This window comes from Dermochelys coriacea, chromosome 21 (assembly GCF_009764565.3).
Source record: "Dermochelys coriacea isolate rDerCor1 chromosome 21, rDerCor1.pri.v4, whole genome shotgun sequence".
Taxonomy (NCBI): domain Eukaryota; kingdom Metazoa; phylum Chordata; order Testudines; family Dermochelyidae; genus Dermochelys; species Dermochelys coriacea.
In genome coordinates this window covers 7309692-7331437 of record NC_050088.1, presented here as the reverse complement: position 1 = coordinate 7331437, position 21746 = coordinate 7309692, and the positions used below count along the sequence as shown (strand labels likewise).

Here is a 21746-nt window from a genome sequence, read left to right as displayed (position 1 = left end):
AATTTAGCTGTATAGAGTGGGAAATCTGTCAACTTCAAAATTTGTTAGTCACTAAGGTGCCACAAGTACTCCTTTTCTTTATGCTTTTCTGGGAGGCTGGAACCTCTGCTTAATCATTAAGCAATCAGATTTCCTCAGAAAACAGCAGTGTCAGTAAACAGGTGAGGATCTCTTTCACCTGAGAGTCTGGCTCTGCTGTGTATAGACCACTCTAAAAGGCTGCAGGAAGTGTCCTCATGGACAAAACTAGAGCAGGCTGGGACTCTTCTGATCATTTTTCATTGGAAAAAATGCTGGTTTATTGAAACCAAAGGGGTCTTGTGAATCAGGGTGGATGTTTTGAGTTGACAAAATATTCAGGAAAAAGTAATGGTCAAAAGGGAACATCTTGACTTTTCAAAACTAAAATTTCTCCTTTTTTGTTTGAAAAGAGTAAAGTCTACTACTAGTAAATTAGGAGTACTTGTGGCACCTTAGAGACTAACACATTTATTTATCTGATGAAGTGAGTTGTAGCTCACGAAAGCTTATGTGCAAATAAACTTGTTAGTCTCTAAGGTGCCACAAGTCCTCCTTTTCTTTTTGCAAATACAGACTAACACGGCTGCTACTCTGAAACCTACTAGTCTATTAGTATTAATTACTATGCAATACTAACTACCTTGATCCCTACTCCTTAACTGCCCTTCATTACGCAGCTCTTCTTCCTTCATAAATTTAACCCTTTCATTAATTTACCCCACCCTATTAATAGATTTATCCTAGTTTAAAAACTCAAATTCAGCAAAACAGACATGACTATGCTGAATTAAATAAGGCAGTAAAAGTGCGTTTTTACCATCGGGGGGTAGTCAACGAGACCAACTCCTGCGTTAATTACTCCTCCATTTCCCCCATTAACTCTCCCTCTGTTGCCTCATTAATTACTCTCTCCTCCTCATTAGGTGCCCCCGCTTGCTTTTACCCCTCCGGACAATGACTTCTCTCATTTCCTAGGAGGGAGGCACTAACCCCACTCGTTAACCCATCCAATGCCGCCTCATTCCCTCTTTGCTAATGACTCTTCGCTAATGACCACCACCTCCCCTCCCGCACGGTAACGCCTGGTGCCGCGCAGCCCCGCTGCGGGACCTGCCGCAGCCGAGGCGCGCTCCGGCCCCCAGCCCCTTGCCCGGGGGCGCGCCGGCACCCCAGAGCGCGCACGCGGCGGTCGGCGGCGAGCCCGCTGGTCCCTGCCCTACTGCGGGAGCGGCTGGGGGGAGGCTGCCGGGGGATGCGCTGGGCTCGCGTGCAGCCGGCGCGGGGAGGCCAGAGGCAGGCGCGTGCCGAGCTGCAGCCCCGGCCGGGGCCAGGGCCAGGTACAGCGGGGCTGCGGGGGGCAAGGCCAGATGCAGGGAGGCGTGCCTCTGGGGAGGGTGGCTTGCAGCGGGGCTTGTCCCCTTCTCCCTGCTGGGGCTGCGCAGAGGGGGCTCCTGCTTCCCTCCTGGGCGGGGTCCCTCTTGCCCCGTCTCCTCCTGCTGCTCCCTGCCCCCAAACTCCCCGTCCTCTCCCCGCTGCTGCAGCCCCCGTCCCGCCGTGGTCTCTGCGCGGAGCGGATCGCCCTGCGGAGGAGAACCGGGGCTGGACGCCTTCGGGGTCCCTGCGTAAGCGGGTGTCCGGCGGCTCCCTTAGCCCGCTGGGGAGGGATATTGCTTAACCCTGCGCCTTGCAGGGGGATCTGGACAATCCTCTCCAACCTGGCCCCGCTTCCATCCCGCTGCGGAGGCGCGCAGCCCTCGCCGGCTTCCCTGGGTGCCCTCTCCAGCCAAGGGCAGCATCTGGGTGTGACACAGCCTCCTGGGAGGAGGGAGGGTGTAATTTGGCTTCCTGCCGTCTCTGGAGAGTTGAGAGGCCCGGTCCGTTGGGGGTCTGGTTCTGTGTCCACTCTAGAGGTGGAATCCCACAGACGTGCCACCCACAAGACAGCTGCAGAATCGGCTAGAGAGAGATTTTCAATCTCTTCCTCCCCCCCCCCCTTCCAAATTTTGTAAAACAAAACCATGCATTGGGCAGGTGTCTGCTTTTGGACCCATGGAAGATTTCTTGGCTCTAATATCTTGGTCTCCCTTCATGAGGGGAAATGTGAACATCAGGGCTGGTATCTGATACCAAAAGTGGTTTTGTTTTTTTTTTTTTGTTTTTTTTGCCTGTGATGTCTAAATGTTGAATGGCGTTACAGTATGTGTGTGTGAAAATACTTGTGTCAATTTCTTGGGGGCACTTGGGTGCAGAAAGGAAAGCTAGCATGGACATAAACCGTGAGTCGTCTTCATGCTTCAGGGTATGTACCAGCCTCTGACGGGGGAGGGAATCTCCCCCCCCCCATGGTTATTTCTTAAGTGTTTACCACAGGCTATTTTATTTAATTTAACCTTCCCCCTAAGGCTGCTGGCACAGGCAGGGTACTGGGTTACCTGGCCTACTGACCTAATCCAGTGTGGCTATTATGAAAATACCTGGAGTGTGAGGTTGCAATATGAGCATCGAGGCCTTGCCAAGAACATACATTGCTTATAAGATGCTTTGTCCCTGATAAAATTGTTTTTAAAATATGCAAGTTCTGTTGTGTCGGTGTGTGAGGCAAGCTGGTATTAGTCAGGTGGTATGTGCTGAATCATGTGTACTCCTGACTGTACAGCAGGTTTGGCTATTTGCTGTCTCTAGGAAATGTGCCGGAACTGGTCATAATGACATATAAATGCTCTTCCTTTTATTGTGTGTGAACAGTCCATGTCTGCTGTAGGAACCTTTGGGGCCTGAAAGAATAATGTGTTGGTGTGATACAGTGTGATATTTATTTATTTGGCCTCGTCTGCTCCCTGGAAAACATGGACACACAAATAACATGTATGTAGTGGGTGAGATCTTCGAATAAGAGAGTGCGAATGATGTGTATGGGGAGGTTATACTAAGGGTCAGAAAGGTAGAGAGAGATGTTTTCACTGAAAATTATTATAGTTCTTTTTAGAATCTGTCTTTGGGTTTTTGTTTTTCTTCAAGGTCAGATCCTGTGACTAGCAAGGTTGTCTATTCAGTATTATTTCTGAAGCGATATCTCCAGCTTTCTCTTTCTGAGAGCAAAGCTATACTAAGTGTGTGTGTGTGTGTGTGTGAGAGAGAGAGAGAGAGAGAGAGAGAGAGAGAAAAACTTGGCATACTGAGATCCAGACATCTTACTGTTTTAAGATGAATATGGTGGAGATGCCACTGTTGCCTAGGTACTCCTAACAAATGCCAAAGACAAAAGCAAAAATTCAGGGATTTTTATTGAGATGCTGGCTCCTTCATTGTTAAGCAGGTTTCTGTAAAATGCCTACCCTTTGGCAGACTGTTAAATTGAGTGCCAGCATGACTGCTTTGTTTCCCCAAAACTTCTTACACCACAGTCTAGCATGAGAAATAGCCACTTAAATTCAGGACCATGCTATTTCTCTCTTAATTGCTTTGATCTGGAGCACATGCAATCTCCTTTTTATAGATGTGACATGAGAATATTCCATTCACATAGTGTATACAGATAATCTCAGCTAAACGTAGAGGTGGGCATAGTCTGCAAAACTTGGAAATGGACTCTGAGTTCAGGATGGTTAGAGTTTGGGGGATTGATTTGGCGTCCCATTGTACTAATGTAACATGAAGGGATCCTGGTCCGTGACTAGGGCTCATTAAGGGCTACAGTAATAATTAATCAAAATAGTGGTGCCTATTGCAGCAAAAAGTTTAGTTATTTTATTTTATCTCTTGCTCCAGAACGTGGAACTGTTATCCCTGGGCCTTTGTCCGCATCACTCGCTACCTATCCATTTCTGAATCCAAGGTAGAAATGCCCTCTTGGTTTTAAAATCCCTCCCCGAGTTCACTCTACTATGCATCTCTAGTTTCTTATCCACCTGCTCCTACAAACATCTGTACCCTGCCTGCTGACAGAAGTGGTGTGCGTGTGTGAAATGAGATATGCACATCCACCCCACCTCCTGGAAAACATATGAGGGGGCGGGGAGCAACTCTCTACCATCTAGAATAGAGAGTTGTTCCCTGAAAAGCATGAGAGAGGTTTGCAATAAGCTAAGGAAGGAGGGATGAGGGTTGCTGCTGAAATCCCCACAGATCTCAAGAAATCAGTTCCCAGGCAATCTCCTCCAGGTGGCTCATAGGTTCTCAGCCTTGTACAATCAGCACATCTCCTTCGGTGGCTGTGATCCCATTGTCCCTCCACCAGCTAGCAGTTTCTTCTTGTGGATTTCAGTTAATAAATCCTCCCATCCCTTATGGAAGCACATCCAGGTCCTCCTCCAAAGCCAAGGTCGCAAAAATCCTGGGAGTTAAAAAAGAGTAAAACTTGGGTTCTTTTTATTTGCATCCTCCTTTTTGTGCCTTTAGGGTCACATTTTCAAGCTTTTTTTCTCTGCAGACATGAGGGCTAGAAACCTTTTAAAAACAGTCAAGCTTTTCATGGAAGAACATGACTCCAGGAGCTGGGGCTTTAAGTAAAACATCAGTACTGTGAGAGTTGGCACCGCTGGCAGTGATTGTGTGCTGCAGAGTTGATATTACCTCTTTCTGTAACTTCATCACCTTTGTGTAGGCTCTGTGACAAAATCAGAGCTGGTCAAACAATCTGCTCCTGAATAATTATTAGATGAGAAAACTGTCAAAATTCACAATGAATGTTAATTTGCAATGAATTATTCAACTGTCTGTTCAGACATTCATGTGATCCAACTGTCTCAACATTCCTGGGTCTTCTGTATAATTGTCACTGTTGCTGGCAAAGTGCCATTGGGGTGGTTTGGTGCACCAACACCAAAAATGATTAGGGATGCTCAGTCATAATAGCAGTAGATAGGGCCTAATCCTGCATACCCATACTTCTGAAAGCTGTCTTGGGGCTTCAGTGAGGCTTCTTGCATGTGTTGGGGCTACTTATGTGAGTAAACATTTGTGAGAGAGGGCTTGTGTATTGGTCTCTTGTACTCCTTGTGTTTTACAAAGCAGTAATTTAAAGATGTTTATTGAAAAGGAGTTATATATGTGATCAGGTGAAGCTTGTTGAATTGTGGTTTGGGAAGGGACTTTGGGTTCTTAGACTAAAAACAGCAGAAGGCTGGGATGGCATAGAAGTGGCAGAACAAAAACAGATCAGAATTTGTAGATGAGGAGTACTAGTTATTGGGATCTCAGGTTTGAAATACTGTTGGTTATTTGTGGTTGTGAGAAGGGCAACTCGAAAGAGAATGGACACTGACAGACAGCAATGAGGCTTTTATTAGTATTTGTTTCACAAATGAAGGGGAAGTATTGAATAAACATTTTCCTAAAGCAGCTTTAATTTTGTCTTTCTGTTGGAGTGGTTTATAGTGAAATTTAATTTTACCTCCATAATCATTCATGTAACTTGTAGTGTCCAATGCTATCTCCAGACTGTGTCCAGTTATTTTGTAAGCAACGTTTCTTGTGGGATGAAAGTGTGCTCCTTTCCTTGCGAAATTTTAAATCTTAAATGGCAAGTGACTTGCCAAACCCTGAATACCAGGGCTCTGAGATAGTGGGAATCGATGCTGTAAGTGGCACTTCTTGTTGGTGTGAATGCTGCCATGTAAACAGCACAGTTGATCAATTACTAAGAGTCTTGTCCAGCAATGTTTTCTATTTTCATATTGGAAACACTTGTGTTCTGACCAAGCCATCACAAAGCATGAATCACTTTGCTTTAAATCTTGATTAAAACCTTTTGATTAAAGGACGCACTAATGGATCCTGAATGAAAGCGTTTTTCTGTTTGTTTCTTTGTGTGTTTTGTTTTTGTTCACTGTGATTGTTAGTGCTTGTAAAAGGAAGGGATTAAAGGCACTTGCTAAACCTGGACATTATACAGACAAACAAAGATAGGCAGAGCTGAAATCTGAAGCTCTGAAGATTTGAGCTGAGGTCTAAACTATCTCTTGAGATTTTTCAAAGCAGTCCATGGGAATTAAATGCAATTGAGCTAAGCAATTATGGATAGGGAACATTCTAATTATGGCCCAGATACTGCAATATGATCTGCACAGACCTTTGCACCTGCATGGAGCTAAGTTGAAGCCAGTGGGTTTCTCTCCAGGTGCAAGAGTCTGTGCAGACCATATTGCAGGATCTGGGCCATAATTAGAATGCTCCCCATCTGTAATTGCTTAGCTTGATTGCACTGGAGTGTTTACTAGTTGCTGTTGTGGGGTATGTGGGTATGTTTTTAAAGCCTGGTTTGCATGGGGGAAGGGGGGGAATAAACACATTTCTATTGATCTTGCTGTTCTTTTTAACATAGTTCTTATTCTAAAACCTAAATTTTTGTCTGTACTTCCCCAGGCAGTCTCCTTAACACTCCTGGGATGTCTCATTTGACTACAGCTCATCATTACAAACAGTTTCCTTGGTATTTTCAAACAGAATGGCCTGTGAAAACTGATAACTAGATTCATTCAAACAATTCTGTAGTCTCTAACCAAATCTCATCAAGGATCTCATTTTCCTCCTTGCCCAGTAGCTAATCTCTTTCCAGAATTATTTTCTTTAAAGTGAAGTATCCAGGACTACAGGTTTACATCTTGTTGGCTAATTTTTTATTTTAATTTTTTTTTGGTTACTGCTTTCTCCAGTAAAGCATATGTCATGACATCAGTCTTTCACCTGTGCAGCTGCTCCTGCCCCAGCTGTCCTGGATAGTTGCTATATGATCCTGGAAGCCCAGCCCAGGGTGAATTAGCTTGCATTCACTGTTGTGCTAACTAGGCTGTTAATATTTTACAAGGACTGAAAGAAAACCTTCTATGTTATGATGGATTAAATTATAAAAAAAGAGGATTTAGACCCTCAGCCCTCCTACAGGGCTCACAATATGTAGTGAATGAGAGAACAGGCCAAGGATTAATAACCTAACAACTAGGAATGGATTTGTGTGGCTAATTCAAGTGAGCAATACACTGGGATAAACCTTAACTGTACCTCTTAGGAATCCTTCCATTTGTGGGCTATTGCCCCTACAGCTGTCTGTGTGGCTAAATCCTATAATTCTGCCGACGGTGATCTCTGCATCCTCTGGTTCTTTCTGCTTGGTGCTTCACTCCCACTCAACTAAAGGCAGAGGGAGCAGCCTGTGGTATGTAGAAACAGCAAGAGCATCACTCCTGTGCTGGAGGCTTGTAGGGAGGACTGGGAAGGTCTGGGTTGCAGAGGGTGAGGGGAAGCTAAGAGTTAGTAGGAAGAGCATTATCTAGAACATTGGTTCCCAAACTGGGGGACATGCCCCCCTGGCGGGGCGTGCCGAAATTCCGGGCAGGGGAGGGTGTGAGGCTGTCCAGCCCTTGAGCTCCCAGCCGGGGAGGCTCACCCCCAGCCCTGCCCCTCCCCTCCTGTCCACCCTCTCCTGTAGCCAGGCAGGCAGCATGGCTTACGCCCACCCACCTCCCAGGCTTTCCAATAGTCCTGCCACTCTGAGCAGCCTGGTAAGGTGGTGGGGAGTGGGGGAAGAGGGCATTGGATAAGGAACAGGAGGTCCCAGGGGGCAGTTGGATGGGGTGGAGGTTCTGGGGGTTGGATAGGCATGGGAGTCCCAGGGACCTGTCAGGGGGTGCGGGTGTGGATAGGGTTCAGGGCAGTCAGGGGACAAGGAGCAGGGGGGAGGGTTGGATAGGAGGTGGAGTCCTGGGGGGGCAGTTGGGGCGGGGGAGTCCCAGGAGGGGGCGGTCAGGGGACAAGGATCAGGGGGGGTTGGATGATGGTAAAGGAGAGGTGGGGGGCGTGTGGGTTTCTCGAAAATTAAATAGGGGGCATGATGCTGAAAAGTTTGGGAACCACTGATCTAGAAATCCTGGCTGTTGCTGTTCTGAAACTGGTATCCAACAATGGTTTGAAGGACACCAATATCCAGGGCTGCTCTAGACCTCCCTGAATTTGTCTCATCTGGACCAAATGTACAATGGAGAGATGCCAGGTTTGGATGGCTACAAAAAGGCTGTGGGAGGATTCACTGCAGCTGTCCATGGCCAAGTTCCTGCAGTGAATTGCTGTCACTGGTTTCTTCTTTCAGGAGCAAAGTCTGTTTACCAGATTACACTACCCTGATACTGATTTGAACAAATGGTTCCGAATTACAATAGGGATTTACAATTGGAAATCTTAGACCTAGTCTGCAGATCCCAGGTTGAAAACCATTGTTCTATGGTAACAACAACCTTTCGTGTGCCCCTTTTAGATGTAGTCTGCAAACCCTCAGGGATCCATGTACCCACAGATTGAAAACCACTGCCCTAAGAGAACAGGGAACCTAAGGTTAACACTATTCATTCAACAGCTGTCCAGGGTGCTGAAATCCAAGACCCACATAATATATCTTCGCTAGCACCATTTAAACAAGTTGTCTTCTCAGGGTTAAAACAAATATGGCAATGGCTGCCTTTTCCTTATGAACAGGGTCTGGGGGAAGTTCAGGTTCTGTCTAAAAGTGTGTGTGTGGGGGGGGGAAAGATGGTCCTTCTGCCAGAGAAGAATGGGTCCACATGTTGCTGATGCTACTTTGAGGCCTTCTCAAGGAAGAAAAGTTTAAGTTCAACCCTGCCTTTTCACATGCTTTAAGAAGTTTCACACATGGTATGTTTATTTAATGGAGTTTAATGTGTAATTGGCACTAATCTTGTGTGTGAATGGTGTACGTCATTCTGCTGAAAGTAATCGAGATGATTGGTACTTGGAGTCTTCCTGCATCCTTTTGTTCCACGAGCTCTGACCTCTGTATGACTCTTTCACAGTAGGATATGGTACCACCAGCCACCTCATGTTTAATTACACTGCCCTGTTTGTGACAAGTTGGGAGAGTTGCTAATATGCCTTACAGCACTGCTTGACTCCATGGTGATAAAGACATATCTGTACACTGAGCTGTACCCTTATTGGGTTAAGGGCGTATATAATATATATATATAAGCTCTGTTTTGCTGTCACTTAAATGGTGTCAGGATTTGTGACATCATGCTTTCAGATTTCTAGTAGACCCAGCAACAAAGAATGCTTGTTGCAAGCTCATTGGCTTTTGTATTTGGATCCTTGTGACGTCTCTACAGATGTGTACAGGCGAGAGGGAGAGAAGAGTAATAGAACTGAGCCTTTGTAGCTGTGCACATGTGACTGCACACATGGCATCGCTGAAGCATCTCTGTCTAGTCCTCATTTCATGGTACACCTGGCAGATACCAAACCTCAGGGGTGTTTGGGTTTTTTTTTTTTTTTTTTTGGTATCATTGTTTTGTGAAGCCTGTGTCATACTGATTTTGCAAGGGTTTCAGTGTAGCTAGTGATTGAGAGCTTGGCACATCTTCTTATCTCTTTAGTTACAAATTCAAAATAGGATCTCTGGTTAGGATGTTGTGCCCTCTACGTTGATATATGATGCACAGTTGTGTGGGTTGAGAATGACCTCTTAGAAGTCCTAGGTGGCCAATGCAATGGAGAAGGGGGTGGGGGAACTACTAAATAAGAATAGATTATTGAATACTAAGTTAGATGGAGCCAGGCCTTCCTCTAAACTAACATCCCTTCCCCCTGCAGAACTTGCTACAAAAGCTCTGGTAACTTGTACAGAACACATGTACCTTGTATGGTGACTATCACGCAGACTCTTAAACATAGTCTCTCTCCCAGACCCACTCATCCCCAAGTCTTACTCGCAAGAACATCTCTGGTTCACATAATGCTTTAAATTAAACAGGACATTAACAAAAAACAGTCATGGTGTGCTGCTTTTCAGAGACTGGCATCTACGTGATTGACAGCTCCAGGATCCAGATGCCAAGCCCTTTAGGGTTTTCATTTTCCAGTCGCATCAGCATCTGGGTCTGTGGCTTTGTATTTTTGGCTGACCTCTTCTCAGCTGTCTTGGCCACAGAAGCAGCTGTGAGGCTGGCCTGGCTTCAGCCTGATAACAGAGCTCTTCCTTGTGTGCCTGGCTGTCCCAACCCAACTTGCTATTAAAAATCCTGGCTTCTGGGATGAAAGTTTCTCATGGTTGACAGCAAATTAATTTGGGATGTGTATTGTGAATGTCCCATGCAAACTCTTCACACTCAAGTAATCCTTCTGTGAGGTCAGCGGTAACGTTCCTCCCTGTCACCCAACTAGCCTTGCAGGTAAATGGACATGAATTAGTCATCTACAAGAGATGACCTTGGTATAGCACCCCCAAATTAATAGGTGTGAAAGAACGTGTCATCACAGCTAATAGAGCTAACAAAGTTGGTGTGTTATGGGTTGGTTGGTTTTTTTTTATTCCTCTGAATGCAGAACTTCAGAAGAAGTGACTGCAGAAAGTCAAGTCCAAATACTTTCATTAAGCTCAGTGGTGTGACAGAGACAGTTGCATGTGAGGAAATGAGACAGATCTCTGGAAACTCTGTTCTTTCTGCTCTAGCTTTGAGGAGAAGGACTTGGCTCCACACCTGGCCTTGGTGGGGAAAGGAAGTGACTGTGATGCTTAAGGACATGGCTGTAGAACACCTAGAATCATAGAAGACTAGGGTTGGAAAAGACCTCAAGAGGTCATCTAGTCTAATCCTCTGCTCCAAGCAGGACCAACACCAACTAAATCATCCCAGCCAGGGCTTTGTCAGGACGGGCCGTAAAAACCTCTAAGGAAGGAGATTCCACCACCTCCCTAGGTAACCTATTCCAGTGCTTCACCACCCTCCTAGTGAAATTTTTCCCTAATATCCAACCTAGGCCTCCCCCACTGCAACTTGAGACCATTCCTCCTTGTCCTGTCATCTGCCACCACTGAGAACAGCCGAGCTCCATCCTCTTTGGAACCCCCCTTCAGGTAGTTGAAGGCTGCTATCAAATCCCCCCCCCCACTTTTCTCTTCTACAGACCATAGAAGTCCAGGCCCCCTCAGCCTCTCCTCAAAAGTCATGTGCCCCGGCCCCCTGATTGTTTTCATTGCCTGCCGCTGGACTCTCTTCAGTTTGTCCACATCCTTTCTGTAGTGGGGGGCCCAAAACTGGACACAATACTCCAGATGTGGCTTCACCAGTGCCACATAGAGGGGAATAATGACTTCCCTCGATCTGCTGGCAATGCTCCTACTAATGCAGCCCAGTATGCCATTAGCCGTCTTGGCAACAAGGGCACGCTGCTGACTCATATCCAGCTTCTCATCCACTGTAATCCCAGGTCCTTTTTTGCAGAACTGCTGCTAAGACAGTCGGTCCCAAGGATGTAGCAGTGCATGGGATTCCTCTGTCCTAAGTGCAGGACTCTGCACTTGAACCTCATCAGATTTCTTTTGGCCCAATCCTCCTATTTGTCTAGGTCACTCTGGATCCTATCCCTACCCTCCAGCATATCTACCTCTCCCCACATCTTAGTGTCATCCACAAACTTGCTGAGGGTGCAATCCATCCCATCATCCGGATCATTAATGAAGATGTTGAACAAAAGCGGTCCCAGGAACAATCCCTGGGGAACTCCACTTGATACTGGCTGCCAACTAGACATCGAGCCTTTGATCGCTACCCTTTGAGCATGATGATCTAGCCAGCTTCTATCCACCTTATAATCCATTCATCCAATCCATATTTTTTTGAACTCTACTGTGGGAGACTGTATCAAAAGCTTTGCTAAAGTCAAGTCATATCACATCCACCGCTTTCCCCATATCCACAGAGCCAGTTATCTCATCATAGAAGGCAATCAGGTTGGTCAGGCATGACTTGCCCTTGATGAATCCATGTTGACTGTTCCTGATTACCTTCCTCTCCTCAAGGTGCTTCAAAATACATTCCTTGAGGATCTGCTCCATGATTTTTCCAGGGACTGAGGTGAGGCTGACGGGTCTGTAGTTCCCCTGATTCTCCTTCCTTTTTTTAAAAAGATGGGCACTATATTTGCCTTTTTCCAATTGTCCGGGACCTCTACCAGTTGCCACGAGTTTTCAGAGATAATGGCCAATGGCTCTGCAATCACATCAACCTACTCCTTCTGTACCCTTGGATGCAGCACATCCAGCCCCATGGACTTGGGCATGTCCAGCTTTTCTGAATAGTCCTTAACCTGTTCTTTCACCCCTGAGGGCTGCTCACCTCCTCCCCATGCTGTGCTGCCCAGTGCAGCAGTCTGGGAGCTAACCTTGTCTGTGAAGACCAAGGCAAAAAAAAAGCATTGCGTACTTCAGCTTTTTCCACATCATTTGTCACTAGGTTGCCTCCCCCATTCAGTAAGGGTCCCACACTTTCCCTGCCCACCACCTTGTTGCTAACATACCTGTAGAAACCCTTCTTGTTACCCTTCACATCCCTTGCTAGCTGCAACTCCAGTTGTGCTTTGGCCTTTCTGATTACACCCCTGTATGCTAGAGCAATATTTTCATACTCTTCTCTAGTCATCTGTCCAAGTTTCCCCATGGCTGGTGACTACTGCAGCAGTTGTGATGACTGTGTCCATGGTAGTTGTGGTTAACTGGAGGAGTGGCTAGTAGCATACTCTGGGCTAGGAAGTTACTGTTCAGACTGTCTCATATGTTTATATGGTTAAAAGACAGGATACCTTGTGCAGTGATCCCATAACAAGCTAAGCAAGGATCAGCCAAGCCAAATATTTGGCTAGATGGATTTCTTGGAAAATAGAAATGGATTGTATTGATGATTAAGAGACATTCTTCCCTATGCACCAAGTCACCCAACATGCTGGTAGGGGTGCTATCTGGCTGTGATGTAAAACTATAGTCATGACCACTTGTGGCCATTAGGGAACTCGGAGAACTTCCCATGGGATTAGATGAGGGAAGGTGGAGTCTGCCCTAATGCAGGCACTGGTAGTTGCACCTGTGTAAATGAGAGGAGAATTTTGGGCCAAGGTGAGCATGTCATTTCAGTCATTGCTCCCTTACATTCCCCTTTTAGTTGCAATTTGAGACAGTGCTCTTAATTCTCTGCTCTGACCTGCTGTGCAACAGTGTTCATCTGAATCCAGATCCAGAAAGAAACTTTGCAAATGGCTTTATAACCTACCTTTATAATGAGCTGATCCAAACCCCTAGGTTAGAGCACCCTTGTGTTCTGGGGTGTTCAGAACCTGGTTCCCAGCCTTGTGGTGGGAGCTCATCTCCAATCATTGTTCCTTTTTAATGTGTTGGTATCATGTGCCTAAATGCTTCTTGGGAACTGCAAGCCCAAATCATCTCCAGTGAAGGAACAGTCAAAATATGAACAAGCAAAACAAATGTTTAAAAACTGCTCCAAGTTAGAATTGAAGCACTAAACAGAAACTGAAGGAAACCAGTCATGATTTTGTCTCTGGCATCCGCTGAGTTCTCTCAAGGCACTTTAAAACATCATTGAATCTGTTGCAATATTTTGTGTAAGACTCTCATACTCAAGAGTGGCCATTAATTTTGAGTGCCTTGTTTTTTGGGGAATTGATCTTGAGACTGTCTGGGCCTGATTTTTAGAGGTGATGGGCACCTGTAGCTCTGTTCACTTTAGTTAAGGTTGTGGGTGCTCAGAAGACTCGTGATTTTCTCAGGTTTGTGCATAACCAGAGACCTCACTGAAAACATGGGTCTGCATAACTACAGGGCAGATTTTCAGAGGAGCTCAGTTTTAGCCACTCACTTTGATGTCAAAATCAAAGCTGAGCTCATCTGGCAAATATGCCTTTTATTTAGGTGGCTAAATGGGAGCTGAGTTTTTCTGAAAATCTGGCTCTGTCCCCCGTTGGTGGTTTGTGTGTTTAACTTCAGTTGTACTCCATCTAGAGTTGTTACTTAGCAGAACCTCACAATGGATGAGACCACTTCAGCATGAAAGACAGATTGACAGAGCCAGAAGAGTACCCAGAAGTCACCTACTACAGGACAGGCCCAACAAAGAAAACAACAGAACGCCACTAGCCATCACCTTCAGCCCCCAACTAAAACCTCTCCAACGCATCATCAAGGATCTACAACCTATCCTGAAGGACGACCCATCACTCTCACAGATCTTGGGAGACAGACCAGTCCTTGCTTACAGACAGCCCCCCAATCTGAAGCAAATACTCACCAGCAACCACACACCACACAACAGAACCACTAACCCAGGAACCTATCCTTGCAACAAAGCCCGTTGCCAACTCTGTCCACATATCTATTCAGGGGATACCATCATAGGGCCTAATCACATCAGCCACACTATCAGAGGCTCGTTCACCTGCGCATCTACCAATGTGATATATGCCATCATGTGCCAGCAATGCCCCTCTGCCATGTACATTGGCCAACTGGACAGTCTCTGCGTAAAAGAATGAATGGACACAAATCAGACGTCAAGAATTATAACATTCAAAAACCAGTTGGAGAACACTTCAATCTCTCTGGTCACTCGATCACAGATCTTAGAGTGGCTATACTTCAACAAAAAAGCTTCAAAAACAGACTCCAACGAGAGACTGCTGAATTGGAATTAATTTGCAAACTGGATACAATTAACTTAGGCTTGAATAGAGACTGGGAATGGATGAGTCATTACACAAAGTAAAACTATTTCCCCATGAAGAAAAGGAGTACTTGTGGCACCTTAGAGACTAACAAATTTATTAGAGCATAAGCTTTCGTGAGCTACAGCTCACTTCATCGGATGCATCCGATGAAGTGAGCTGTAGCTCACGAAAGCTTATGCTCTAATAAATTTGTTAGTCTCTAAGGTGCCACAAGTACTCCTTTTCTTTTTGCGAATACAGACTAACACGGCTGCTACTCTGAAACCTATTTCCCCATGGTATTTCTCCCTCCCTCCCACCCCACCCCCCACTGTTCCTCTGATATTCTTGTTAACTGTTGGAATTAGCCTACCTTGCTTGTCACCATGAAAGGTTTTCCTCCTTCCCCCCCCCTGCTGTTGGTGATGACTTATCTTAAGTGATCACTCTCCTTACAGTGTGTATGATAAACCCATTGTTTCATGTTCTCTGTGTGTGTGTATATAAATCTCTCCTCTGTTTTTTCCACCAAATGCATCCGATGAAGTGAGCTGTAGCTCACGAAAGCTTATGCTCTAATAAATTTGTTAGTCTCTAAGGTGCCACAAGTACTCCTTTTCTTTTTGCGAATACAGACTAACACGGCTGCTACTCTGAAACCTATTAAAGTATGCTTGTAACCTCTTTGTAGATTTGCATGAATCCCTGATGATTACAGTCAGGCTGGTGCAAAGACAAGTCCTTGTATCATTTAAATGTAGTCTTATTTAAGGTGTGCACCTTTTAATCTCTTTTTTTCCTTTCAATTTTTATTTGCTCCTGCCAGCACTGCTCTTAACTTTATTTTCTTAATTTCTGAAATTAACCCCCGCTGGGACAGGTCTTCCTTACTCCTGCTTTGCCCAAGACATTAACTGTCTGAACGCTAAGAGAATTGCATAGTGCTCCAACCTTGCTAGCTCTGTAACAATGGAGTCTCGGTGTTAGTCAAACTTGTAATCCTGAAATCTACACTCTGCGTATGGACTAACCTGGTAGCAGGCTGGTTGGACATTCCTGCCTAAACTGCTTTCCAGGGAAACACAGGAGCTGTGTGTGGAGAAACGGAGAAACCAAATATTTGCGACGGTAAACATAGGCGCCACCTGTCTGATATAAACAGATAAATTATGCTCTTAATTACACCTCTGGCTTCAGTGGGATTTTCACCAGTGTTGCCGAGAATTTCCCTCTTAGTCTTTGTTGAAAGTGTAAATGTTCTAACAGGACTTTGCTTATGGCCATGGAGGGACAGCTTTAGGGGTCCTAATCTTGGTTAGTTACCTGTTGCTCACCTAGTCTCTAGCTTCCTTTTAAAAAAAACAAAAGTTTCATGGGACACAAGCAGGGTGAAAAGTGTTACTTTTAAGACCCTCTTCTGCCATGCTGCTTACTTTGCAGTGGATTGAGTTGGCTTGTATGGAAACTATCTATTGCTGTTCCCCTTTCCTTCACTTCTGTTTCCTGATCTATTGTAGAGTGTGAGCCCCTAGGGGCAGGGGCAGTTTCAAAATGTGTGAGGAAGCAACTAGAACATTACTACTGTCAATGAATAATAATAATAATGCTGAGAATGTCAAACTCATTATCACTGTGAATTACAGTACAGTGCAGCTCTCCAGAATAGATGGGTCTGAAACCAAATTTTAAATAAGAACTTATCAAACTGAATTCATGTGTAATTAACAATAAGATGAGGGGGTGGCTCTAGAAGGCAGCTAATGGCATTTAAAATATACTCTTATCAGCTCTTATTTGGTCTTTATGCAACTGAGCTTTACCAGGGTAGCATTATTTTAAATGGCATCTCATTCTCCCAGTGTCATTGAAGGATCCTATCCTTACAAATCCCCAGGTGTGATTATTAATATGTTTGCCCCTTGGCTTCTCCTTTAAATATAGCCTTGTTTTTCAGAATGTTACAGTAATGCAGTGAATTGTAGAACAGAGGCCTTGCAGGGGGAGAAAAAGAAGTCATCTTCCCTGCCCCGACCTCTACTTACCATCACTCTCCTTGTGGCACCTAGAATTTGCCAGATTCTACCCTTCTTTGAAACAGGTATATAAAACAAGCAATAAAATCCCTGCCTAAGAATAAGTAAAGGTATTGACATAACTCTGCTGTGGTCCGTATAAAACAGCCTTGTATTGTGTCTAGGGTTCAGTTAGAGTTGAGCCATGAATTCGCTCTCCTCTATTTTAAAAAAATCTCCATTCTTGTCTTGACATTGGTGGGGGTCCACAGCAGTAGCAAGGGTACTGGCAGCATTTTGTGTGTAGTTAAGAGGCTGAGGGCATGGAACCTTATTTTGGAGACTTGGGTGTCCCCCCTCTGCCCCTCCCCGGAGACATCCTGTCTCCCTGTGAGCCGCTGAGACACTTGTGTATTTGAGCTCCTCATATCCAAATGAGAGAAGGCTGATTGAGAACAGGCTACTCGCAGTGTGCCCTCTATGAGGGGCCCTCCACTTTGGAACCTACTTGACCCCTGATGTAGCTTGGAGTTCTTGTTTTCAGGGCACACTGCAAGGTGCCTATGCTTTTGGATAGGGAAGAGAAAGCTAAGGGGCTCATGTGTGCAAGGGGAATTGATTTATTTTGCTTGGGTGTGAGGTGCAACTACAGAGTACATCTTCTGATATGACTGTCTTTAAGTTTTGGTGAGATCACAGAAGAAAGAGTGCTGTTTGTTTAAATATTAGAAAAAAGAAATAAACATTTCTCTCGCATTATCTCCCTCCATCCTTCTCTTAGCTGCTTTTAACCCTCTGGGGATTTTCTAACAGGGGAAATCCCTCACACCTTGTTTCTGTCAGTCGTATCATTCATTGGATAGCTGAGGGCTCTTCAACAGATTTTTGTTAAATCTGTCATTGTCCTGTTTGGATCCTCCCCTCCCCACCGTCAAACTTGGATTGTCCAAGCCCTGTATCAGTACATCTCTGAGTGAGGTTTTGTATTCATATTGGTGATGAATGTTCCTCAACCACAAGAGATAACCATGTAGACAGCAGCAGTGCACGATCTCCACCTCTCTCCCCACTACCTCAATCTTGACTAAGGGAGACCACTCCTAGGATGAGGTGACCTGTATGGCCCCTAAATCCTTGGCCTGAAGCAACCAACAAGGCATTATCACAGAGCCTTTATGATGTCAACTCCTGTTCACTGGGACCTAGGTTGACATCAGCCATGTATAGCCCACCAATAACAGTCAGACAGTAACAAACTTTGGTCTCTCTGAGTAGCTGAATTGGGACTGATGATCTGTGTGTGAAAGGCTTTGCGGCTGGTACCAGCTCTTTGAATCATCAAGCTTGTAAACTATCTTCTTAAGGTACAAGAACTACTATTGTGAGAAATAGCTCCCTCATAGATCATAGAGCCTCTGGTATGTCAAAGGAACGGTGAAGAGAGCACCCCAGTAGAGGGAAATAGTTAAAAATGGTTTCTGTTCCTGAAACTCTCTCATTTCAAATACTATTTTAAATACTGTCCATGCCTAGGGTTTATGTGATGGGTGCCCTTGCATACCAACTTAGCATTTTTTGATGCTAAAAGAATGACGTGAAGGGAATGCGGGTGTTTGTGTTTATGAATCAAGGGTGGGGGAAATTTGGGGATATTTTGCCAAGCAAACAAAAACAAATGCTCTTTCTCGGTGTATTGTTGCAAGCTGTCTGCATAGATCTGCTGAGTACCTGGAAATCCAGGTAAATTAAAACACAGTCTCCTGTTGTATACAATGACCTTTTTCTGTGGTTCTCTCAGGCATTCGGGACTTCGACAAAACTGGGACAAAGCTACAAATCAGCATTTTAACTACTTTCTTAAAGGCTTGTTTTTTCTTCTCCCTTTTCTCATCTTTTAAATGTAAAGTAAGGAAAAAAGCTCAGTGTTCCCAATCTAACCTTCGCTGTCCATGCTGGTGCAATTCTATTTGGCTGTAGTCTGTGTTGTAACCTGGGTTGACATTTTTTTTGGTGATGTCACAATATTTTGAGTTGTTTTGTCACTGTGTTGACATGTACTAAGAGGCTGAACTGGTGAAGCAGGTGTCGCCTATAAAATCCAGTGCAGCATCGTTATGAATGGGTGTGGGAGGAAAGGGGCACAGGAAGAGAGGTTCTGGACTGTCTTTAGTAGATTATAAATCAGTCTGTGGGTGACATCACATCAGAGTCCCAAGGCTAAATTGAGGGGCCGCTTCCTACCTTTGTTAATGAATAGAAAAGGTTTAGGTCGTGGTCCCCCCCCTCCCCCCTTTTTTTTTTTTGGTAATTGTCTAGTGATTTCAGATGCCCAATTTGAGGCCTCTTAAAGGGGCCTGATTTTCGGAAAGTGCCAAGCTCCTACCCTCTGATAATTGGGCATCTGGCCACTGGTTGCTTTTGAAAGTCTTGGATTTAAGATGTAATGAGGATGAGAACTTTTGTCATTCAATTACTTAGGCCATGTGCAAATCAAAAAGTTCCTGACAACAGGGTCCTGGGATTCACGCATGTCACTGTGGGAAGGATTAGAGAATGGGGCTGGAGTCAGGACACTGGAGTCTGTTTCCAGCTTTGCCACTGATTCAGTGTATGGTTTCCTCCCTATCCCCTGGGGCAAGTCACTTAATGTCCATTTCTCCAGCTGTATAATAGGGGGTGAAAATACTTGACACACAGTGGGAATATGAGGCTTCAAGCTGGGATTTTCAAAGGACCCTAAGGCAGTAAGGCCCCAAACCCTCATGAGTGGGAATGGGACATCTGACTCCATTAGGTTCCGCAGCACCTGCCACGCAAAGATTGCAAAGTAATAGACCAATGTCATGGAAGGGTGTTTGATTTGTACCGACCAGCATGTGTCCTGGAGAGAGATTAATGCCATCCTGTTGAAGCAGACTGTACGTAAATGGTGTCAGCTCAGGCTACATATTTAAAAGTTGGTGAATGGGGAGCATGTCAAATCTACTTAGTGTGCTTTAGCATAGTGCTCTTCTGACCAATTAGTAAGCCAGTTCTGGTCCCCTCCTGTGATTCACTTAGTCAGAGCATTTGGTGATAAGGGGAAAAGGGTGTTAATGAACTTTTCATTGTTTGATCCTCTATATGATCAGGCAGGAGTAGTGTGAGGATGGGCTATTGAGCACAGCGTATTGTCTAAAATTGCACAGAGTGCTGGTGGAGATAATGCTACTTGCTTAGCACTTCTCCTCCTCCAAGGGCTTTATGTTAATCTTCATTATCTCCCCTACATGCCTCTGCCAGGGTGGCTATGCTGCCTTCACTGCTCCTTGGATGGCAATACTGAGGCCAGGTCTACACCACAGACCTATATCGGTATAACTGTCACTTAGGGATGTGAAAAATCCACATGTTTGAGTGACATAGTTAAATCGACCTGACCCACTGTGTAGACCATGCTGTGTCGGCAGGAGAGCTGCTTCCATCAACATAGCTATTGCCTCTTGGGCAAGTGGATTAACTACATCGAGGGGAGAGCGCTCCCATTGGCCTAGTGGTGTCTTCACTCAGCTGCTCTTTGTAGCGCTGTAAGTGAAGACAAGCCCTAAGGCTTGAAGGGTTTGATTTGCCCTAGATGGCTTTAGGGAGTCATTGTCAGAGCTTGAGCATCCTGACTCTGGCCTGTGCTTGGACCTGCCGTAGAAAAGTGAAGGGGGTGAAGTTGGCTTTCGAGTTCTAGTCTCAATTCCAATGTAACTTTTAATTTGAGAAAAAGAATGATCAGTGCTCCTTGCAGGTGTGGTGTCTGGTACCATCTGAGGGACCCAAGGGTGTCTCAGTTCCTCCTTGCATATCAGCATAATCTCATTGCTCAGGCAGATTTGGATCATTGTAGCTACATGCTGGGGCAGATTCTTGCTATAACAACTGTTCACACAGTGGGGCTTTTAGAGAGTTCATGTCTGTTCCCAGGTGGTGACTGAAGCTTTCAGAAGCAGAATGAGCACTTTAAGGTGTGGATTCTCCAGGCCATGTCCCTTCACTCGCTTCATTCTCAAGGGAATTTCAGCTGCAAAGACGCTTAGAAGCGTGCAGTGTTAAAAGCCAATATAGAGGAATGGATGGATTGTAGTTATTTACATGGAAATAATTCCATCAAGGGGTTCACTTAAACGGCTTGTGGTAGCAGGGATAGAATTGGTTCCAGGTAATGCACTGCAGCTCAATTGTTGTCTTCTGTATATCTATCTATGGTATAGGGCTAGGGCCTTAAAACTCCACATCTCTCACTGGAGCCCAGCGCATGTATCCAAAGCCAGGGTACGGCCATGTAAAAGTACAAGTGAAGGGCTTTTTAGTCATGCTGACTCAACATTATGCCTGGGCTCCTTTTTTGAGATGCAGTTCCCAAAAACCTCATTTAATTGACCTGAAAGTTCCAAGAACATCCGTCATTCTGCCTGCTGGATTGTGAGCGAAGAACGGCATGTGATGCTAAACAGCTGCTGCTGCCATCTTTCTATTATAAGGGGAATAATCAGCATATATGTAATTGTCTATAATCCCATCAAGGGGCTCGTGGTAATTTGTGACAGCAGAGAGCTAATGATTTGTCACCAGAACCCTACAATAGAACGTCTTGTGTTGCTGTTGTGTAACTGCCAGAATTCGAAAAAAGCCACTGCACTGTTATCAAGCTAGTACTAATATAACTGTATTAGTAGTGTGTGGCTTTTTCACAGTCTAGTCTATGGACACTGTTCCCCAAACCCTATATTTAAATTAAAATGACCCAAATCTGTTTTCATATTTAAAAATTATTGCAATAACTGTACCTCACCTTTCTCTTCCCCGTCTCTGTTACTCTCTACCACCTCTGTTATAGGCTTGTTAACTCTTTATAGGCCAAATCCTGGCTCCATTGAAGTCGGTTAGGATAGCAGATGGGCATCTGTATAATCATCTAACTTGTATAGCATTTCTCATCCATAGAACTGGAAGCTCCACACAAACCATTATGTTCATTTCACAGGTAGAGTAACTGAAGCGCAGAGAGCTTTTGGCCACAAATTTTAAAAGTCCACTAATTTTTTGGGCACCTGACTTAAGAGCAGTGGGCCTGACCTTCGAGGTTGCTGAGCACCTACAACCTTGCCTGAAGTCAATGGGAGATGTCATGCTCAGCTCCTATGAAAATCAGGCCCTAGATGTCTCCAGCTGGCCACGTGCAATTGGTAG

At 45.0% G+C, this 21746-nt stretch overlaps 1 protein-coding gene across 3 annotated transcripts in view; it reads left to right on the top strand.

Annotated features, from left to right (window-relative positions):
* Window positions 1-1238: 1238 nt before the first annotated feature.
* Window positions 1239-21746, top strand: part of NFASC (neurofascin) — a 182008-nt gene continuing 161500 nt past the window's right edge. Inside the window, exon 1 of one of the 3 annotated variants that reach the window (XM_043500386.1) lies at window positions 1239-1358. The gene's annotated coding sequence lies outside the window, so the exon portion shown is untranslated. The remainder of the gene's footprint in view (window positions 1359-21746) is intronic. The other 2 variants (XM_038379847.2, XM_043500401.1) reach the window with 2 other exon arrangements.